The following is a 24,193-nucleotide window of genomic DNA, read 5'->3' as shown; positions in this document are numbered from 1 at the left end:
AGTAAATTAATCAATCAGGAAGCCAATAAATTAACAAATCAAGAAATCGATCAAATAATAAATACTAGCGCGATATCAGGAAGTGGTCTTCGTTTTAGAAGATAATCTTTATTATAAAAATGTTTGCACGGACATCTAATGAAGCATTTGACATGGATGAACCTATAAGCAAAGATACGTCGGTGCGCGATTATCAATATTTTTCATACGACGCAGTGACGCCAAATAGTGCCAGTCGTGTTGAAATTCAGGTTCATGATACAACCAGATATTTTCTTCCATCTGAGGCATTTATCGAAGTTACTGGTGAAATTTTAAAAGTTACTGACGGTACCGTTTACGTAGATGATAATTACAAAATAGGATTTTGTAGTTGTTTATTCGGTATCAGCCACAGTTGCTGGCGCTGGAATATTATTATCCGCGGTAACAATGATGGCGCCGGTCGCTGTTACAATTTGTGTTTGTGCAACTACGACAATCGCAGGTGTTCTCAATATTATCGCAAAAAAATATCCTCGTGCACGAATGAAAAATTATCCTCGTATGTGCTTAAATTACACACGGCAACAATCGCGTACACGAAATTATCATCGCTGTTGTCGGAAAGTCTCAATGACGGGAATATATCTGATTTTGAGTTTTCCGCGATGATAAAAATTTATAATCAAGCCGATATTAAAGCTACAAATATTAATAATGTCTGAGCTACAACAGATTGTGACAAATACAAATCCGCGCAGAACAACAATGATCTCGGCGAGCTCGACTAAACCAGAATTTAACATTAATTTTCCAGTAGCAATTCCCGTCGACGAAATCGCGTTATCACAATTACGAGTTTATTATAGCTGGCCCAATATCAGGTCAAAATCATTTGGCGGTTTATCATCGAATAATTTGTTTGTTTTCGCTAATAAAAATAAACCTAGTACCGATGGTACTGAGGACACTCCTGATTGGAACTTCGTTGGATTACCAACAGGTAGTTATCAGATCGATCAGATCAATGACGAATTATTATTCAAAATAAAAAATATAACCGGAGATAGCGAACCCGGAATAAAAATATCCGCACATGAACCAACGTTAACTTCGACTATCGAAGTAAAATCACCGTACATCGTTAATATTTATCAATCCACGATTAGAACAGTTCTAGGTTGGCCTGAGATTCATCCACCGGCGCCACCAGAACCTAAAAAATCTGATTATACCACAGACGAAGAATTTGTTATTTCTAGGTTAGGATACACAAACAGATTAATTACGATGGGACAAGAAGATGAACCTAGATATATAACTGAATTTATTTTCAGAAAAAAAGACGATATGATGTGGTTTCTTTACCCAGATATGACTGATATAGAAAATTGGGGTAGCCGTATTGGTAGAACAGGACCAATTGATGATTTTGATCTTGAAATTATTACTATAGGTTTTGGTCGCATTGATCGTGTATATCAAGAACAACTACAGTTGCTACGGCAGTATTTTCAAGAGTGTATTTTTAACGTGTCAGGTTCATGTAGCGAGATTATCAAACACGTAGGAGCAATAAATACGCTTACATCTGCTATGGAACATATGAACAGTCGATTAGTTAAGATAATAATTGATGATAAATCAGGCAATAAGGACAAATTTATGACCAAATATAAATTGACTGAGGCGACGCTGCTAAATTTTAAATTTCCCGGTTAGAACGTACCTAAGATGATAAAATCTGTCACTGACACCGTTGATGAGTTATTTTCTCAATTACACGCCGCTTGGAGAAAATCATTACCGCCACCGTCTATACTTGAACATGATAATGATCCAACTGGACTCGGTAGACATATTTCGCCGGATATCGTAAATATAACAAACGTCGTCGCGGTTAATCTCCACGCTGACGTCATCGAAACGTTATAGCGCAGACGCGTCTGTGTCAAGTCAAGCTCAACAAGGATTTATTCTTTATTCGTTTTCACCAACAACCCCACCGGGATCTTTAATCGTACAAGAACCCATTAATCCGATTTATCTGCGGTGTTATAATCGATTGTTATCGAGAATTAATTTCAGATTGACCGATCAGGAAGGAAATTTACTTGATACGCGCGGAGAAACGTTAAGTATTAATTTATTAGTGAGATCCTAAGATTTTAAGATCCTCACCACCGTAAAAAATAAAAAAAAATAGATAAAAAAACAGTAAAAATATCTTTTTTTTTTTAATTTTCAATTTTCACAAATTTTAATTTTCATTTACCATTTTTCTTAATTGTCTTGCTCGAGTATTAATTACTTTTCTTGATTCGTACTCGTCAGATAATTCTGATCTGATCTTTTCGACAGCACCAGATAGCTCAACAAAATCCTTAATTTGTGATTCATTGACAGATGCCAGTGACTGATACATCGCTGATTGAATTTTCTTTATAAATTTATATTCAGCTGGTAGAACGTGTATACATTCGTGTTTATTTTGTGCGAGTGTATCAAAGTCCGCAACGATTTTATCAGTATCTAACTCGTCCGATAATTTTATTTTTTTCTTTTTTAATTCTTCGATGGCGTCAATTATGTAGTTGATATTTTCCTCGTTCATTATAGTAAATATTGTGTTTCTAAAAGTAAAAAAAAAAATATATTTTTAATGTTAGAAATATTTTATTTCTGAAATAAATTTATTAATCTGAAATTATTGGAATGTAGGAAAATTTTATCCGGTCGCCAAACTTATATGAGAGCGACGATTTAATTATTTTTTCTGCAACACGTTGAACTGATGCTGGGTGAATACCAAAATATTTTCCAGCAGAAGACATCGACGTAAATATTATTTCTTCGTTGGTCTCTAAATTTATTGATTTAACCGCCTTAGGAGTTTTTGAACATTTACCGGTGTTTCCTCGTATGTTATTTTCACTCGGAGTGACTGCTTGAAGATTGGATAACTTATTATTTAATTTATCTCCGTCAACGTGGTCAATTACAAGGCCATTTTTTATTGGCCCATGAAAACACTCAAAGATAAACCGGTGATTTGAGTACGTTTTCTTTTCGTTATTGACAGTAAATGTCAGATAACCAGCATTACTAACATTACCAACTGGATTTTTTGATTTGCAGTTTCTGACAACACCATCGACTGATGCTTCGTAGTTATCAATGATTGGATGCTTCATGAATATTGGATTCATATACTAAATATCATTTGTCTAAATCAATGTTTGTTTGAAAACCTATTAAGATAATCTTCTTCACACTTGATTATTTTGTCATCGACGTTAATTTTTTTGTCATAATGTCTCTTTAGTTCTCAATAACGTTTTCCGCAACATTTTATACATAAACGAGTTTTTCCCCGTATACCAACGTTACATTTTATGCATCTGACTGGTCCATAATTACCTTCACGAACAGCTTGCATATGTTCGCCGCAGAATTCATTTCTACATGATTTATTGCAACAAGTCAACGAACCGACTAATATCCATTTGCAATGATTCATTATTATTTAGATATTTGTCTAAAATATAATATGAAATTATTTGACCTTGATGAATCTGAATACGATATACCTGACGCTGATAAAGCAAAGAAAGAGTTTTTCGACGATGGAGCGGTTCATACATGGTCAACTTGGAAAACTAATTCGGTTGATAATACAATGACCGACGAACGAGCCAAAAAAATAATTGATTATATTCGAACTAACCATAAAGATGAACAATTTATATTTGGAATAAAATTTATCGCACAAATGTCTGACGAAGTTTGGGTTATTCGTGATAAACGCGATCCTATAATCGGAGGAAAGAAAAATGTTATTTTATCTGCGAGTAGCCGACCTGGATTATTGACCGGCATAGATAAACCGTATTATGCTAGATCTTATCCGGTAACTGCGGTTGTTTATGGAATTTATCGGTTAAATAATAAACCAGATGTTAAAAATCTGTCTTTGATGAAAGTATCTTTGGTGATAAATTGTGTAGCTGAACGAGTAATGGAACATTTAAAAAATACAAAACGCGGATCAGGTTTAACTGATTCCAGATTAACAAAAATAAATACTTGGGCGGAATCGGTTGTTAATGGCGCATCAATAAATGACGTTGCTGCGTTGGCAAGTAAATTAAAATTTCCAATAATGGTAAAAACGTTATCAGGAGAAATTTTATATGAATCAGCTTATAAATCTCGAGGAGCATCAATTGAGATTGTTGATCATAATTCGCATGCTTGGTCATCTGTGGTAACAATTTTTCCACGAGATCGTGTTGTTAAATTCTATCCCGAGAATTCTGCGATGTTTGAATTTATTCACAAAATAAGTAAATCCATTCCGGTATCAGTGTGGTTATTTCGCAGCGAAGATAAATATGATCAGTTTGTACGACCTAATGGTGACGTTTATAGAAATAAATTATTACACGACTCGATGAGTGAATTAGCAGAAAAATATTCGATAAATTCCGAACAGTTATTAGCTAATTGTTTTACTGTTCCCTCTGCTGCTGCTCATGCTGCTAGAGAAAAAAACTCGTGGAAGCCAACGCGGTGGGAATTTCTTGAAGATATTCAAGAAAGTTGTGTCGAATATGGTCACGGTGGATTATGGAACACAAAATATGACCATGAAAATATGATATCCGTTGACATGGCTGCGGGTTATCCTGTTAGTTTTTCAGGATTAGGTGAATGTGCTAAATATTTTGCTCAATTTGGTCATCCTTGTAGCGAAATGACGCGAGTGTCAATTAATGGATCTTTACCGGATTTTCCTTTAACCCGATTCGCTCGTTTTGTATCATTCAAGTTTGCTGAAAATTTACATAAAATCTGCTATGTCTGGTTTGGTAAACATTTTACATATCAAAGATGGGTTCATACGGCATTGTTGCGATATATGCTAGATTCAGCCATGTTAATGTCGTTGATAGTTAGTGAAGCAATTGCTTCGTATAAAAAACAAACGTCTGGTTGCCGACTGATCTTGACGAAAATACTGCGAAAGATTTAGGTAGAAAAATAATAGGTAAATTTACTCAAGGTGGCGCCTATGATCATAAGCGACATCATTCTAGGTTAATCATGGATGATGCTGAATTAGATTTTATAATTGCTGATACCGCATCGAAAGGTATATTTTATAACCAAGAAAGTATTTATCTCAACGACGGAACAAAATTAGGTACCGTAGTTAATTATCTTGATGGAGAATCACCGCAATACACTCATTTGAGATCATCGATGCTTGCATATGTAAGCATTAATTTACTTTCGATAAATAAATTTCCTAATGACGCAGTCAGAGTAGCTACTGATTCATTTTACATCGATGCTAAATACTCGTCGATGTTAGAAAATTTAGTTCGTGATGGTGCATGGGGCACTTGGAGAATAAAAAATGAAGATATTCTTTGTTATTGTGCATCTTTGTTATTGTGCATCCGCTGACGTCGTTAATAATGACGAATATCATTATAATGCAATATCAGAAATTTCTTCGTCACCATGTGTGCATGTTCCGATTTCAAGACATAAATTCGTGTACGTGAATGGACCTGGTGGTTCAGGTAAAACTACTCGAGTAATTGAATTATTTAAAAGTTCTGACTTAATTGTGTTAACGCCAACACATAGATTAGCGAAAGAAATGAAGCAACGTGACGTTAATTGTACTTATCAGTTTTTTCAAATACAGTGGTGGTACTTGGACATCTTCGCGAATGGGAGAAAAATATATAAATAAAATTATTATCTTTGATGAAATTTGTACAGTTCCGTTAGAAACATTAAAATTATTCCTAGATTGGTTGTCAAAAAATACCGCTGTAATAATGTGTGGAGATCACGGGCAACCAAATCCAATTGATGGTGAATCACCACATAACTGGCTAAAGAATTTTGTTGATTATTACGAAGAAGTTAACACTGACTACAGATCTCTTGATGAATCACTGAGTTTAAGAAATTAATTCGATTACAACCGAATAAAATTCAGTGTGATGTTATGAGAAAGTAATCAACGAAACATCGAAGAAAAATTTCTTAAATTTATGGAGGCCAGATCATTTGATAGTTGCTAGCAGAAAAATAATTTGTGACAATCTTCAGCGAGAATTATTTAAACTACAACGTAAGGAATTTCCGTCACTGCCGGTACCGTTATGTTATCGACCAGCAGATACTCGACGACAAAATATTGACGTTGATGTACCTGGAAGGGGAAAAAAGAATTTGGTATTAAATAATATTGTTGCTGTTGATATTAATCTCGTCGAAGAGGCGTTAAATGCAGAAAAATCTCCTTGGAAATTAGGATATGCTATGACAATTCACTCATCGCAGGGATTATCTATTTCGGATACTCACATTTGGATTGTTGATGATCGCATAGTCAAATTTAGTTTATTTAGCCGTGTCTAGAGTTAGAAAATTATCTCAATTGAGACGAATTGGTTATTTAAGTGATGATTTAGGTGGTAACTGAGTATCAGTGGAAATTATTTGTAATTCTTCGCGAGTAAATCCACGTTGAGGAGCTAACGAATTAAGAACAGGTCTTCCAGTTGACCTTGTTATGGCAGATATTTTATGTGATGTTATGCTCCAAACTGGATCAGTTGCTCTTTTTCTGCCACCTTCAGCCTCACCTGGTTTATATAAATATCTAACAATGATACAACCTAAAACAGGTTGTGTTGAAAAATCACGCCGTTTTATTGGTATAATTGTTCTTGTAATGCAACTGCTGGTCTCATTTGTATTGTTTGTGTTATTTCATTATTAATTGCACTAATTACGTCTGGTAATCTTTCGACCCACTCCTGAGATCGCTCATCAGAGATAAATTCTCTCGCATATTGATATCCAAATAATCACTCAGCAAGCGTTTTATTAAATCGCTCAACAATCGCTTGATCTCAATGAATTCCAGTGTGACCGCGTCGTATAATAGTATTATTTTTTTTTCATCAATGATGAAACAGCACCAAGAAATTCTCTTCCCGGTTCAACTTGAAGTAAATTTGGCCAGGTTAAATGCATCTGCAACCTTGGCGGCTGTTTTAGTTGCTAGCTGCTCTGCTTTTTTGTATCTGCTAGCGATATCAACAACCGTCAGCATATATTTGTAAGTTTTACCGTCAACAGTGTCATGTGGAAGAAACATAATATCAGCCTGATGAACCTCATTTGGTACGCTAAAGTCAAAATGTGCATGTTCAATTTTCTTAGGCGGAGGAAGATAAATTTGCCAAACAGCTTGCTTAGGCAACCACGATGCTGCAACGGGAATTTTTACATGAGCAGCTTTTGCAAGTTTACTAATTGCTGCTTTACCTCGCCAAAATCCCCGCGGAGAATAATAAATTAACTCCATATTATTAATTACCATTGCCGAACACTAATTTATCTTTCATCGCGGCATTAATTAACCAACTAGCTAATCTTTCTTTGATAGATTTATTTGGAATAGAATTTAGCGCATGAATCAAATTTACATCCGTGAGATGTCTTTGTTGTAAATCTTTACTTTGGTAAGCAAGATCATGGATATAACATGCATTATCGATAGCATTTACCGGATCTTCGTTTAATTTTGGTCTATTATCGCTGTCAAGTCTAATATCTAATCGAGTACCAGGACCGCAATAATTATATCCAGGAAGATGTTTTTCTCCAGGATATTTTGCCCAAGGAGTACCAGGTAATGATGTTAATTTTGCAGCGATATCACCGCCGTGTTTCTTTTTTTTTTAAGGTTGTCCAGATGAAACAAATCTAAATTTCTTCGTTCCACATTTTGCGCATGCACCAGTCATTGCTGGTTTATTATTACGCGTCGTAACTTTAGTTAGGCCTATCGTTGGAGTGCGTGAACGACATTTTACACAATATAAATCCATAAATATTACTATATCATGAATGTAATTGATTTTTCCGCCACTAAAAAACGCGAACAAGTTAAACATCACGCAGCATTACCAAATTCGATTAGAATGACAATAATAGGACCATCTGGATCTGGTAAAACTCAGTTATTGTTAAATTTGATAATGCGGTGGTTAAAATGGAATAAATTATATTTAGTTGCACCTTCTGTAGATGATCAGCGATGTTATGAGGTACTAAAAGATTTTAACAAGAACGCGTCTGAGATAAGCGATAACGTTATCGAATTTATCACAGATATCAATGAGACACCATCTGTGGAAGATCTTGACAGAGAAATAAATAATTTAGTTGTGTACGATGACGTAATGTTAGAAAAACAAGCAAATCCAGCTAGAATATTTTCTCGTGGACGGCATAAAAATACAGATGTTATTTATGTAACTCAGAGGTATATGCAGATACCAAAGGTAATTAGAGATAATTGTAACATTTTAGCAGTATTTAACGGTGTTGACACGCACACGCTAAGAAATATTCATCAAACTTGGTGCAACGGAGACATGGATATTGTTAAATTTAAAAATTTATTCAGTCGTGCTCAGTCAACTCCACACGGATTTATAATGATAAATCTGCATGATCCACGATCACGAAATCGAGTTGGTCTCAACCAAATATTTTAAATTTTTATTATTTTCGCCATCAATGTGTCACTGATACACATACGATGTCACATATGTCTGCTCGATCAAAAATAACACCCCGTAGCAGCCTTTAAATTTGAAAATAAAGGTTTCTAAAAATAATTATTTCGTAGGAGCTTTTAAATTTGGAAACAAACCTGGTCTGTTTGGCCCCACTGCTGCTGACTGCGTCAACATCCAAGCACGCTAATTTGGTTCTTACCACCCCTATGTCTCTGATGAATCAGTCTCCGATGGACAGAAACTTGACTTGGAGACAATGTGACTTCAACTTCATACAAAATATGATCTAGACAGAAATTAACAAAAACTCACATGTTGCCAAGAGGCTGAACATTTTATTTAAGCCTAACAGAAAGTACAACTCTTACATAATGCACCAATCACAGCCAGTGTTGTTCTTTACTTCAGAATGCAATCTTCCTACACCTTAAGCTCCACCCACCTGGACTTGCGCAATTGGTACCGTTATACCTGGTCCAGCAGTGTCGTTTGCATTCGGATAATCTTGGATTTCACCATTGACTGAAAGGTAAGATCTGAACAACCTCGAGTCCCTAGTTCAGCGCAAAAGGACACAGGTACTAATGGTATGGACAAAACGGGAACCAGCCTGGAAAATAGAGTATATGTGGGTTTGGCTGACCAGGATTGGTTTTTAGTTTCTGCAGGCTCCTATCTAACAGCTGCATTATTTTCTACAGATATTATTCTGATTCTTGCTTTTCGGTGGGACAAAACCATTCATCTGGTAATGCATTATGGTCTTTAAATCTCATACAATCAGCATGGAACCATAGATCACAAACAACAGAATTATCAGCTGCATCTTTGCCAGACCCCACAAGGTCACTGAACTGTACACTTTGTTTTTTTTTCATTTCCTTTACCACTGGTATTTACTTTATGTTTACACTGGTGAAGGACTCCTTTTTTAAATGCATTATTCATCTCTAGATACACTTTCCATAGCTGAGTTATCAGTGAGTATTTAGAAATTATTTCACCAAAAATAATATTCTCGATGTTACCCACATCTTCAAAACTGCCATCAAAAGATGTAAATAAGTTTGGTCCATAATTCATTCAATGTGTGGTCATTCTTTAAATTTATATTAAAAAGGGCAGAAAATTTGGAGCCATGCAAATTCCAATTTGCATCTTTCTGAATTAGTCTCAATGACTTGTCAAGAGCCATACAAAAAATGGAAGCACGTATCACTGACATTTATGAGTCCTCGTCTTACATTTTGCTTCCTTTTAATTTCAACCTGAGATGTATCTTATTTTGCCTCTTCCACCTGATGATTCTTCATGCCCTTCCTCTACCTTGTTCTGCTTGTTCTTTGCATTCTCTTTGAATAGAGCATGACGGTCTAAACATTACATTATAATGGCCTAAGGATGGAATTTGTCCAAACAAATGGTTGACTTTCCATTGGTACTAGTCACCTGTAAGCACTTGATTACACTCCTTATAAAATTCAGTACAATCCTTGTTTGCTACTGCTAGTGTGGAAACAAAGTAAATCTCATTTAGTGGCCATATCTTGCTCCAAAGATATTCCCCAAATGGACGTGTTTCCTTCATGTGTTTTTCAAGGTATGCAACAACTGTATTTTCTATGGATTGATGTGGAGTTTCTTCACTGTTGTGCAGAAGGCCCTCGAGCAAATTATGGACGTCAACTCCTTGGGGCAGCGGAAACAGCACTATGTTGCTGATGCTCTGCTCCATTCTTCTAGAAATTAATGTCATTGTCACTAGACATTTTGTCACTGGTGTCCGTTTCTGCTTCTAAATGAAAATCCAACTGGTAATATATTAGAAGCGTTATGGGATTTCAAACAACATGACAAGTCAGCTTGTTTTGTCTTTGCATAAAAACTAGTGACAACAGGTGGTGGTACCTTGACAGAATTGGTTGAAAAGTTCAGAACCTGCAATCCTTTTTTCTTTGTAACTTGGCTTAATGCAACAACAAGTTGGCAATACTGAGATTTTTTGGCAGTCAACTGAAACTCTTTCTAAAGTAAGTCACTGCGCCTTGTGGACAGTTATTGCAAAAGCCAGCTTTAATGGTAGCTACCAGCGTGTGCCTACATCTTTTTGAAATTGTACATTTTACTTAGCAAAAGCATATTGTTTCACAAATACCTGTCATTTAAGTAAAGGGAAATAAACAGAAATGTTCGCTGCATTGGTTTCCATGACTTCTCTTGTAAACCCATTTACAAGTTCATATACTGGCAAGCAACATGACAGGATATACCAGTTCTTTTAGTCCATCACAACCTTAGGCATGTCCATCAGCATGACTGTAATATATATCCTCCTCACCTGAAAAGATGTACAGCATAAAGCAATATATATATATATATATATATATATATATATATATATATATATATATATATATATATATATTGACCTTGGTCACCTCCACCCCTATTATAGGGTTATGCCCACTGTGGTTGGGGCTGCAGATTTTGGTTTTGTCACTAAATATCCTGTCTTCAAACTACACAGACCCTCAAAAGTGCATGTGCATTAACTTACTGAAAGACTCAAGTATCATAGTCATTTGTGAATTGGACCATTAGGTCATACATTAATGTTAATCATCGAGTATGGTGGACAGTGTAACAGAGTGCTGGGATTAGTTTAAAAAAAAACGCAGTCTGCTTATATTTAGCTATATTCACTTTTTCAGGTTGTTTTCAAATATTGTCAAAGACAACAACGGGACAGTCTATGTAAATGACCTATATGCATATTATGAACAAGAATGCCAATGAGGTAACATGCAGGTTAATACATATATTTGGCAGATTGTTAATGCAACTGTTCCTTATGAGTAAACAATACAATAATCAGCAAAACACGTGTGTACACTGGAATTTCATACCAAGCATCACAATTCCAATTAGAATCAGACAGCGTAGATTTGTAAAATATTCAAAATTATCTGGACCATTCATCAATGTTGATTTCAAAGACTGAAAGCTGTGCTGTGATCTATCTGATGACTATATAATATACAATAGAAATTGAGTCTTGAAAGATGCTTGTAGAAACTGTGTGAAGAGCTTGTGACTTTAAGAAATCCAATCAGGAAAAATGGATACATTTAGAATGTACCGATGATCAAGATTTAACCAACATTTTAGATAGTGTATTTGCAAGTGCCACAGATGAAATTATTCTTGAAAAGTCAGCATGATGCCTTGAAGGAAAAAGATGCAAGAAAGCTCTGATGGAACAAAACTATTGTTAAAACATGCTTGAGTCTTTGGTCGCAAGACTAAAAAGAAAGCAACATTTTCATTTTGCCATCTGGAAGGCAACTACAAAGATATAATAACATATATTGTTTTCACTCTTTTCTTGTTACTGTTTGAAATAGCCTAAACACGTAATAATACAAGCAAGCTAATCACAATTTTCAAAGACCCAGGACCAATTATATTATATATGTACAATACCTGATTAGAGTCCTTATTAGCCAATTTACTTTCGTTCCAATCACGGAGAGAGGAAATAGAAGCAAAGCCACTGTCAAGAAAGGAAAAAAGAAAAATGATTCCAAGTAAACAATGTCTCAATGACAGAGAGAGTCTAATTTCTACATTTAACAAATTATGTAAAATACATATCAGTCATTTCCTTGGTCATGGTATTTGTCCAGCCAGATACAACTCTGATATTATGTAAAACATATTTTGCACAATGGCAATTTAACTAATCCAAATTACAGCACATACTCGTCCATCATCAACAGTGTTATTTTAAGACAATCTAGTAAATCTTGTGGTCAAAAATCCAATGCTGTCATTGTAGCAGCAGACCCATACAAATTTGGGTTGGATCCACCTGTACCAATGAAAAGGAAGACACTGACTGACATCACCAACAATCCAGTTTAATAACAGAGGTCCCATTAAATCACAAGTCAATGCTACCTCCATTCTAAATTTCTATACAACATAAAACTAACATCACACGTTATGGCACTGGCATGCAATGATTACGTTTCTTGAAATATAAACCTTCCATTTCACATAGAGATCTGGCAAGACTGGCATTCCAAAGACTGACCTCAAAATTCCTTGCAAAGACCTTCACTGGATTCTCTCCCAGTGGTAATGTCCGTCTCATGCGACAAATCAGCTGTTTAGCTGCCAAGGTTACATTACAAAAGTCTGGTTCTAAACAGCAGTGAAAGTGCTGATTGTTGCAGTAAATTAACATGTATACATGTTAATTATTGTACTTTTCATTTTGCATCAAGAACAATTGTCTTCCTTGATAATTGATAATGTTTGAGAAGAATATTTTTATTCAATTTTAAAGTTACACTTGTCTTGATAGACAACCTCATTTACCTATGTATCATTCCATGCCAAGATCGATTGACTTTCTGTACAGTTTATAATGTCATATAAATCTGTATACTGAGAATCTTGTCTCTCTTTGATAGTAGTGGTCTTTCAAAGTCAGGTTTAACTCTATTTGCCTTTCACTTGGAACAGATTAAAAATTGTGTAACTATTGTCAATCACATAGTTTTCATAACTTAATTCACATTTTTGTTACAAATGTTATGAGTAATAATGATGTGACTATCCTACAGAATTATGACAAAATGGTCAATTCAAATTCACTCTTTAATTGGTCAATAGCTTCATGTTTGATTGCTTATAGAGTTTATGTCAAATAAGCATCAATATATTTTACAAATATTATTTTTATTTCTTGGACCAGTGTACATGGGCACACGTTCCAATTGTAAACTTAAAATGATGCTAATTTTTTTAAGAGTATGGCTATATAAGACAAGTGACATGGGGTGAAAGGAGTGCACAGTTAGACATATCTATGTACAATATTTCCACTGAAGGTCACCTCTTCTACAGTAAACTAGTGACTTTATAAACCATGCATGGAGGGCAAATATGGTAAATACTAGTACTATTATACTACATTTGGGTGTTTGGCTAGTTCGAATGGATGGCCTATAGAGAAATTGATATGACAAACAAAAGCTAATATACACTTTCTCAAATCAATCCACCTGTATTTCTTAATGTGGTATCCATGTATCAATGTATCTAACATCTCTCAATTGATAATCCAAAAGGAAGAGAGAAAATCTAAATATTTAATAGGCCTTTTAAAATGTACATGATCATGTGATTAATATAATAAACCAGTAATCAACGTTTACCATCTTTCATACATGTTGGGGTAAATTTTGTATTTACAACCAATATTTCTAACATATTAGTTAAAACTTGCCAATTACATCTGTAAAATAAATGACTATGGTATAATTACCCTCACACTAAATTCCTTCACCTTAATCACAATTCATATGTTTCTTGCAAATGTTTCTAATCCAAACATAAATCATATTTTACGCCATGGCCAAATTTATGAATAACTCAGTGCTAATATTGTACATAGGAATATGAAACATTTTCAATATAAATGATCTCCCATAACATTATTACATGGGAGATCTTTTATATGACATGGGAAAAAGTGGTACTCATGGCAAGAATCATATGATGACCTTAAGGCAGAAAAATATAAAAAGGAGTTATGGAGTGGCTAGGTTTTATTTACCAAACCTGTCATTTATGGGTTTACAGTACATGTAGTTATCACTCCATATCATCAAGACATATTGTCATTATAAGCAAAAAGTACATGTTGCTTTACACATGTTCCTTCATTTGAATTGGGAATTGGTATCATTGTTACTTTTATAAAGTATAATGTTCTATTAAGAATATGGACTAAATGCACATAACAAGCCGAAGTAATATGTTAAAACAATGTTCAGTACCTAGAGATATCATGAACTGCTGCAATGATGTCTGGCTCATCCAGTCTATATGTAGACTGTAGGCTGACATGATGGAAATATTCCATTAGAATGGATGATAATATAGAACATCCGTCATCGCCATATTCTGGGGTAGGAACAGGAGGCAACTGATACAAATCCCCAGACAATATCACCTGTACACCTCCACGTCTGAACAAAAATTATATTTTTGACTGAAAACTTTCCGACTTAGCATAGACACTTCGTCTATGACTACAACGTCCACATTTAAAATGTTGCATTTATCTTTTAAGCAACAGGTTCAATATTTCATCGTTGTGAAATAGTCCGTCTTTGATGTCTGAGAAACGATGAATTGTGGTCACATTTACTTTAGTACATACATACTCTCTTAATACACTTGCAGCTTTTCCAGTTGATGCTGTTAAAGCTATCCTTCTCCCACTGATGGTCAATTTATCAATACTTCTGCTAAGTGTGAATATTTTTCCAGTTCCAGGACAGCCTGTTAAAAGTAAATTATGACCTTTCTCTGCCATCTTCGTAACTAACAACTGCTGCTCATCCATTTTCTTTGAAGTTAATATACGGACAAGAATGCAAACACAAAATTTATAACTGTTTAAGTGATTACAATAAGTATTGACATGTATTTTCAAACAATAAGTATGCTTCAGGAGTTAACAATGCACTGTGCGACAATGTAACCAGAAATCAGTATCAAATTTACCAAAATCAATATTTGTTTTTGCCACCAAAATTAAAACGTATCACAATATACATTAACGATATTTTTCTGCTGACTCGAGGTTGTTCGGATCTTTCCTTTCGGTCAAAGGTGAAATCCAAGACTATCCGAAAGCAAACGACACTGACGGACCACTACTTGTCTAGACGTCAAAATCGGCGAACAATTGTTGCATTTTCTCCAACATGTCACAAACTGAACGAAGTGTGTCAAGCTGTTTTGAAAATTGAAATATTCTTGATTACGACTGGCTTAAGTTGGAAATTAGCAGAGCAATTAGGATAAACTAGCAGGGTTGGAACTACCGGGGTGGGTGGGTGGTGGTGCGAACTCGTGTCTTCCCTTGTGTTATATTGCTATAGGTTAGACCCCCCCCCCATCTCTTGATTCATGCACAGATACTCCTAATTTTATTTGAAACGAACCCCTGTGGATGGGGCCACGTAAACACCTCCATGCAAACTGGACACCCAAGCCCGTCTACTTCCTGAAGAGGTTGATTTTAATTGGGATTTTGTCCATTTTTTCTTCTTCACAAGAATTTGTACCGGTACCAGTACCTTCGCCACCTTCTCCTTCTTTATCACGCATGGAAAATTTTAAACAGAGACAGAAAGAAGAATTGGACAAATTTTTACAGCAGCAAAAGAAAGCAGAACAAGCTTTTCTTCAACAACAGCGAGAAGAGGAAGAAGCAAGAAGGAAACGACAGGAAGAAGCAGAGAAGAAACAAGGTCTAAGAGAGAAGGAGGAAAGTGAAAGTCAAATGGTCACGGTACTCTTAGACATTTTGGCAGAGTTAAGGAGTCTGAAACAAATGTATCAGAAGAGAAAAAGACCTCCACGAGCTAAACAACCCAACCCTGTTACTACACCTGCCATACCACCCGTAGTAATTTCTACCAAATCATCATCAGAAGTAGGCCTTGGTCATGGCAAAGGCTTAAGGCAGTTAAAGCTGATTGCTTCCCGTTCCTGAGGTTCTTCCGTTGAAAAGTCTTCAGATTCGGTTACATTATAGGTCAAGTAAAAATATGTATATATAGAGACATAGCATACAGATAATTAATTCCTATTTTATGTCAGTATGTGGGAATCCATGATCAGAGTTTGCAGTTGTGTTCAGATATAATTTGAGAGGAATTATTTATTTAAATTACTCACTGGCATTATTAAGTGCTTATTGACTTTAGTTTAACACATTATTTTGGAATCGCTGAGAACTCATTCAAAGACATTCTGGATTGCATCATTGTGGTACATCAGAACATTCAGCATTATTGGAATTCATTCGGAACATTCAATACCTTTGGAGTTGTGTTAGAACATTTGTGATTATTTGAGATTTAATTCACAATACTGTAAATGTACCTAAATTTTCACATTGTAACTTAGAGAAATATATTTTTTGTTGATTTAACTAAACTTGTTGGTTTCAATCATTTCTGTTACATAGTTTAAGACCTCGAGTTGTAACACAGTGATTAACCATTAAAACAACATTTTAAAACTGCTTCCAACTTTTTCAAGGGGAATTAATATTTTCATGAGATGTATTGAACTGCATTGTCAGCACAACACTTAACTTGTCTAAACTGAGTGGAAGAAATGAGTCTAATGTAGAGAGACAAATTTAGGGCATAATTGATAAATAAAACATAAATTAGACCATAACGAAGCTTATACCAAACTCTCTATGTATGCATTTCTTCATTAAAAAAAAATATTGAAGTTTAACACACAGCAAAGGTTTAAATTTTTCTTTTTAGTTTTGCAATAACCCATTTCATACTTGTTTTTCATCTCTTTAAAACTATGAGCTACATAATACAAAGGACTTATATGCCTGATTATTCTAGTCATGGTAAGTACCGTTACATACCTGATTATTCTAGTCATGGTAAGTACCATTACATGCCTGATTATTCTAGTCATGGTAAGTACCGTTATATGCCTGATTACTCTAGTCATGGTAAGTACTGTTATATGCCTGATTATTCTAGTCATGGTAAGTACCGTTATATGCCTGATTATTCTAGTCATGGTAAGTACTGTTATATGCCTGATTATTCTAGTCATGGTAAGTACCGTTATATGCCTGATTACTCTAGTCATGGTAAATACCATTACATGCCTGATTATTCTAGTCATGGTAAGTACCGTTATATGCCTGATTACTCTAGTCATGGTAAGTACCATTACATGCCTGATTATTCTAGTCATGGTAAGTACCGTTATATGCCTGATTATTCTAGTCATGGTAGGTACCGTTACATACCTGATTATTCTAGTCATGGTAAGTACTGTTATATGCCTGATTATTCTAGTCATGGCAAGTACCATTACATGCCTGATTATTCTAGTCATGGTAAGTACCGTTATATGCCTGATTACACTAGTCATGGTAAGTACCATTATATGCCTGATTATTCTAGTCATGGTAAGTACCGTTATATGCCTGATTATTCTAGTCATGGTAAGTACTGTTATATGCCTGATTATTCTAGTCATGGTAAGTACCATTACATGCCTGATTATTCTAGTCATGGTAAGTACCGTTACATACCTGATTATTCTAGTCATGGTAAGTACCATTACATGCCTGATTATTCTAGTCATGGTAAGTACCGTTATATGCCTGATTACTCTAGTCATGGTAAGTACCATTACATGCCTGATTATTCTAGTCATGGTAAGTACCGTTATATGCCTGATTATTCTAGTCATGGTAAGTACCGTTAGATACCTGATTATTCTAGTCATGGTAAGTACTGTTATGTGCCTGATTATTCTAGTCATGGTAAGTACCATTACATGCCTGATTATTCTAGTCATGGTAAGTGCCATTACATGCCTGATTATTCTAGTCATGGTAAGTACCATTACATGCCTGATTATTCTAGTCATGGTAAGTACCGTTAGATACCTGATTATTCTAGTCATGGTAAGTACTGTTATATGCCTGATTATTCTAGTCATGGTAAGTACCATTACATGCCTGATTATTCTAGTCATGGTAAGTACCGTTACATACCTGATTATTCTAGTCATGGTAAGTACCATTACATGCCTGATTATTCTAGTCATGGTAAGTACCGTTACATACCTGATTATTCTAGTCATGGTAAGTACCATTACATGCCTGATTATTCTAGTCATGGTAAGTACCGTTATATGCCTGATTACTCTAGTCATGGTAAGTACCATTACATGCCTGATTATTCTAGTCATGGTAAGTACCGTTATATGCCTGATTATTCTAGTCATGGTAAGTACCGTTAGATACCTGATTATTCTAGTCATGGTAAGTACTGTTATGTGCCTGATTATTCTAGTCATGGTAAGTACCATTACATGCCTGATTATTCTAGTCATGGTAAGTACCATTACATGCCTGATTATTCTAGTCATGGTAAGTACCATTACATGCCTGATTATTCTAGTCATGGTAAGTACCGTTACATACCTGATTATTCTAGTCATGGTAAGTACCATTACATGCCTGATTATTCTAGTCATGGTAAGTACCGTTATATGCCTGATTACTCTAGTCATGGTAAGTACCATTACATGCCTGATTATTCTAGTCATGGTAAGTACCGTTATATGCCTGATTATTCTAGTCATGGTAAGTACCGTTAGATACCTGATTATTCTAGTCATGGTAAGTACTGTTATGTGCCTGATTATTCTAGTCATGGTAAGTACCATTACATGCCTGATTATTCTAGTCATGGTAAGTGCCATTACATGCCTGATTATTCTAGTCATGGTAAGTACCATTACATGCCTGATTATTCTAGTCATGGTAAGTACCGTTAGATACCTGATTATTCTAGTCATGGTAAGTACTGTTATATGCCTGATTATTCTAGTCATGGTAAGTACCATTACATGCCTGATTATTCTAGTCATGGTAAGTACCGTTACATACCTGATTATTCTAGTCATGGTAAGTACCATTACATGCCTGATTATTCTAGTCATGGTAAGTACCGTTACATACCTGATTATTCTAGTCATGGTAAGTACCATTACATGCCTGATTATTCTAGTCATGGTAAGTACCGTTATATGCCTGATTACTCTAGTCATGGTAAGTACCATTACATGCCTGATTATTCTAGTCATGGTAAGTACCGTTATATGCCTGATTATTCTAGTCATGGTAAGTACCGTTAGATACCTGATTATTCTAGTCATGGTAAGTACTGTTATGTGCCTGATTATTCTAGTCATGGTAAGTACCATTACATGCCTGATTATTCTAGTCATGGTAAGTACCATTACATGCCTGATTATTCTAGTCATGGTAAGTACCATTACATGCCTGATTATTCTAGTCATGGTAAGTACCGTTAGATACCTGATTATTCTAGTCATGGTAAGTACTGTTATATGCCTGATTACTCTAGTCATGGTAAGTACCATTACATGCCTGATTATTCTAGTCATGGTAAGTACCGTTATATGCCTGATTATTCTAGTCATGTTAAGTACCGTTAGATACCTGATTATTCTAGTCATGGTAAGTACTGTTATGTGCCTGATTATTCTAGTCATGGTAAGTACCATTACATGCCTGATTATTCTAGTCATGGTAAGTACCATTACATGCCTGATTATTCTAGTCATGGTAAGTACCATTACATGCCTGATTATTCTAGTCATGGTAAGTACCGTTAGATACCTGATTATTCTAGTCATGGTAAGTACTGTTATATGCCTGATTATTCTAGTCATGGTAAGTACCATTACATGCCTGATTATTCTAGTCATGGTAAGTACCGTTACATACCTGATTATTCTAGTCATGGTAAGTACCATTACATGCCTGATTATTCTAGTCATGGTAAGTACCGTTACATACCTGATTATTCTAGTCATGGTAAGTACCATTACATGCCTGATTATTCTAGTCATGGTAAGTACCGTTATATGCCTGATTACTCTAGTCATGGTAAGTACCATTACATGCCTGATTATTCTAGTCATGGTAAGTACCGTTATATGCCTGATTATTCTAGTCATGGTAAGTACCGTTAGATACCTGATTATTCTAGTCATGGTAAGTACTGTTATGTGCCTGATTATTCTAGTCATGGTAAGTACCATTACATGCCTGATTATTCTAGTCATGGTAAGTACCATTACATGCCTGATTATTCTAGTCATGGTAAGTACCATTACATGCCTGATTATTCTAGTCATGGTAAGTACCGTTAGATACCTGATTATTCTAGTCATGGTAAGTACTGTTATATGCCTGATTATTCTAGTCATGGTAAGTACCATTACATGCCTGATTATTCTAGTCATGGTAAGTACCGTTATATGCCTGATTACTCTAGTCATGGTAAGTACCATTATATGCCTGATTATTCTAGTCATGGTAAGTACCATTATATGCCTGATTATTCTAGTCATGGTAAGTACCGTTATATGCCTGATTACTCTAGTCATGGTAAATACCATTACATGCCTGATTATTCTAGTCATGGTAAGTACCGTTACATGCCTGATTATTCTAGTCATGGTAAGTACCGTTATATGCCTGATTATTCTAGTCATGGTAAGTACCGTTATATGCCTGATTATTCTAGTCATGGTAAGTACCATTACATGCCTGATTATTCTAGTCATGGTAAGTACTGTTATATGCCTGATTATTCTAGTCATGGTAAGTACCGTTATATGCCTGATTATTCTAGACATGGTAAGTACTGTTATATGCCTGATTATTCTAGTCATGGTAAGTACTGTTATATGCCTGATTATTCTAGTCATGGTAAGTACTGTTATATGCCTGATTATTCTATTCATGGTAAGTACTGTTATATGCCTGATTATTCTAGTCATGGTAAGTACTGTTATATGCCTGATTATTCTAGTCATTGTAAGTACTGTTACATGCCTGATTACTCTAGTCATGGTAAGTACCGTTATATGCATGATTACTCTAGTCATGGTAAGTACCGTTATATGCCTGATTACTCTAGTCATGGTAAGTACCGTTATATGCTTGATTACTCTAGTCATGGTAAGTACTGTTATATGCCTGATTACTCTAGTCATGGTAAGTACCGTTACATGACTGATTACTCCAGTCATGGTAAGTACCATTACATGCCTGCTTATTCTAGTCATTGTAAGTACCGTTATATGCCTGATTAGTCTAGTCATGGTAAGTACCGTTATATGACTGATTACTCTAGTCATGGTAAGTACCGTTATATACCTGATTACTCTAGTCATGGTAAGTACCGTAATATGCCTGATTACTCTAGTCATGGTATGTACCGTTATATGCTTGATTACTCTAGTCATGGTAAGTACCGTTATATGCCTGATTACTCTAGTCATGGTAAGTACTGTTTTATGCCTGATTACTCTAGTAATGGTAAGTACCGTTATATGCCTGATTACTCTAGTCATGGTAAGTACTGTTACATGCCTGATTATTCTAGTCATGGTAACTACCGTTATATGCCTGATTATTCTAGTCATGGTAAGTACCGTAATATGCCTGATTACTCTAGTCATGGTATGTACCGTTATATGCTTGATTACTCTAGTCATGGTAAGTACCGTTATATGCCTGATTACTCTAGTCATGGTAAGTACTGTTTTATGCCTGATTACTCTAGTCATGGTAAGTACCGTTACATGCCTGATTATTCTAGTCATGGTAAGTACCGTTACATGCCTGATTATTCTAGTCATGGTAAGTACCGTTACATGACTGATTACTCCAGTCATGGTAAGTACCATTACATGCCTGCTTATTCTAGTCATTGTAAGTACCGTTATATGCCTGATTAGTCTAGTCATGGTAAGTACCGTTATATGACTGATTACTCTAGTCATGGTAAGTACCGTTATATACCTGATTACTCTAGTCATGGTAAGTACCGTAATATGCCTGATTACTCTAGTCATGGTATGTACCGTTATATGCTTGATTACTCTAGTCATGGTAAGTACCGTTATATGCCTGATTACTCTAGTCATGGTAAGTACTGTTTTATGCCTGATTACTCTAGTAATGGTAAGTACCGTTATATGCCTGATTACTCTAGTCATGGTAAGTACTGTTACATGCCTGATTATTCTAGTCATGGTAACTACCGTTATATGCCTGATTATTCTAGTCATGGTAAGTACCGTAATATGCCTGATTACTCTAGTCATGGTATGTACCGTTATATGCTTGATTACTCTAGTCATGGTAAGTACCGTTATATGCCTGATTACTCTAGTCATGGTAAGTACTGTTTTATGCCTGATTACTCTAGTCATGGTAAGTACCGTTATATGCCTGATTACTCTAGTCATGGTAAGTACTGTTACATGCCTGATTATTCTAGTCATGGTAACTACCGTTATATGCCTGATTATTCTAGTCATGGTAAGTACCGTTATATGCCTGATTACTCTAGTCATGGTATTATTTCTGTTCTCCCTATTTTCGTGAAATTTAAAGCTTTATTCCATTAATTTGAAGACAGTTATTGCCAAATTCTGAGAAGAATCCATCCTTAATATAATAACATTTACATCAGAGATATTGATGGAATATATTCTCCATCAACAATAATAGCCCAGTGGCATAATCAGAAAAAGGATCTATAAAGAGGGAGACATAACTGTTAGATTCAGTTACTCTCCTAAGATAAACTCAAAGTGGAGTAACCAGAATAACATCGATTTCTGTTCACATTTTAATCCCCCTGCTTTATACTAGTTTTCCCTGCTTCAAACGTTTATGAACAGCAATTGTCAATACTGGAACGTAACTTGGTTTTGCACGATTTGCTTACACAATTTGATTGCTTACTCTCTCGAAACTAGTTCTACAACATCTGGAATAATTACATCTCTTGTAGACATAGAAAGTGTTTACAAATTAGTGCCGTGTTAATTGTCTGCTGCATGGCAGCCTTAGTTTTATCTGCTTTTTGTGTTCTTATCTTAAATCTTTGTAGATTATTTGTCTAAGCTATGCTTCTCTACTAACAAATACCCCTTGTACACTAAAAAATACAGCTTGTCCCTATTAACTGAAGCTGACAGGTTGCATTATATAATATGGAGGCCCACTTTTAGGGTAAGCAAATAATATATATATATATATATATATATATATATATATATATATATATATATATATATATATATATATATATACACACACACACACACATATATATATTTGTTATTTTTTGGAGTATGCCAGTTTATTTTGTACATACTGCAGCATTAGTATTCTATTGCTTTAAACATATTTAGCCGTGGTAAGAATGACTATTTCAGAAAATCATAGATAAAGAACAAGGAAAGACCTGAGAGACCTCACGACCCTGATGGTCGGTCTATCGTAGTATAAGGAAATAAATTGGCTTACATCCGCCTGACTAGATATATCCCTAAAATAAAGAGCACTAGAGCATCTGAAGAATGCAAAGTAAACAGAGAAGACAGCATACTGTTATGATGGATCCACTCGTAAATGTTCCTGTTAAGAAATTGATCCAAGAAAAGTAATAACCACTATAATGGAAACTATAGATACAATTTTATATGTACATGAGCTCCATATGAAAAGGTGCAGTTAGCAAGTAGCTTTCAATATAGAGTAGATGCGCATATGCCATGCTTCTCCAGCGAAGCCATCCCCCTTCTGTTGCACCAGGTGAATGATACACCACATCACTCTGGAAAGCAGCCGTAAATGTACAACTGGGGCCTTAATTTTCCACTCCGTCGAGGAAACATTGGCTGTGGTAATAGTGAGACGTTCCGTTGTAATGGGATTGACACCAGCAACCGGTCCACTGTGCCAGGCACAAGCCCACCTTTCGACATCTTCGTGGCAGCTGTTGAATCCCGTGAAGAGCTTGAAGCCGCCTTGCTAAACTTCAAACGAATAATCAGGTCTAAAAGGTACGGGCTCTACTCTATCTACTACAAGCGAAAATTCGGGTAATCTC

The 24,193-nt window shown here is 35.3% G+C and overlaps 1 long non-coding RNA gene across 1 annotated transcript; it reads right to left on the bottom strand.

Moving 5' to 3' along the window:
• Positions 1–8,844: 8,844 nt before the first annotated feature.
• On the bottom strand, positions 8,845–15,111 carry LOC149783097 (uncharacterized). Its single transcript, XR_016413542.1, has 3 exons — positions 14,453–15,111; positions 12,087–12,156; positions 8,845–10,941 (listed from the first exon to the last, which is right to left on the bottom strand). It is a non-coding gene; the product is annotated as an uncharacterized LOC149783097 (long non-coding RNA).
• Between the last annotated feature and the right edge of the window lie 9,082 nt (positions 15,112–24,193).

Source organism: Sinohyriopsis cumingii, chromosome 14, assembly GCF_028554795.1.
Source record: "Sinohyriopsis cumingii isolate HCF-2022 chromosome 14, ASM2855479v2, whole genome shotgun sequence".
Classification (NCBI taxonomy): domain Eukaryota; kingdom Metazoa; phylum Mollusca; class Bivalvia; order Unionida; family Unionidae; genus Sinohyriopsis; species Sinohyriopsis cumingii.
Note: the sequence above shows the minus strand (reverse complement) of the source record. Positions and strands in the feature narration are given on the sequence as shown.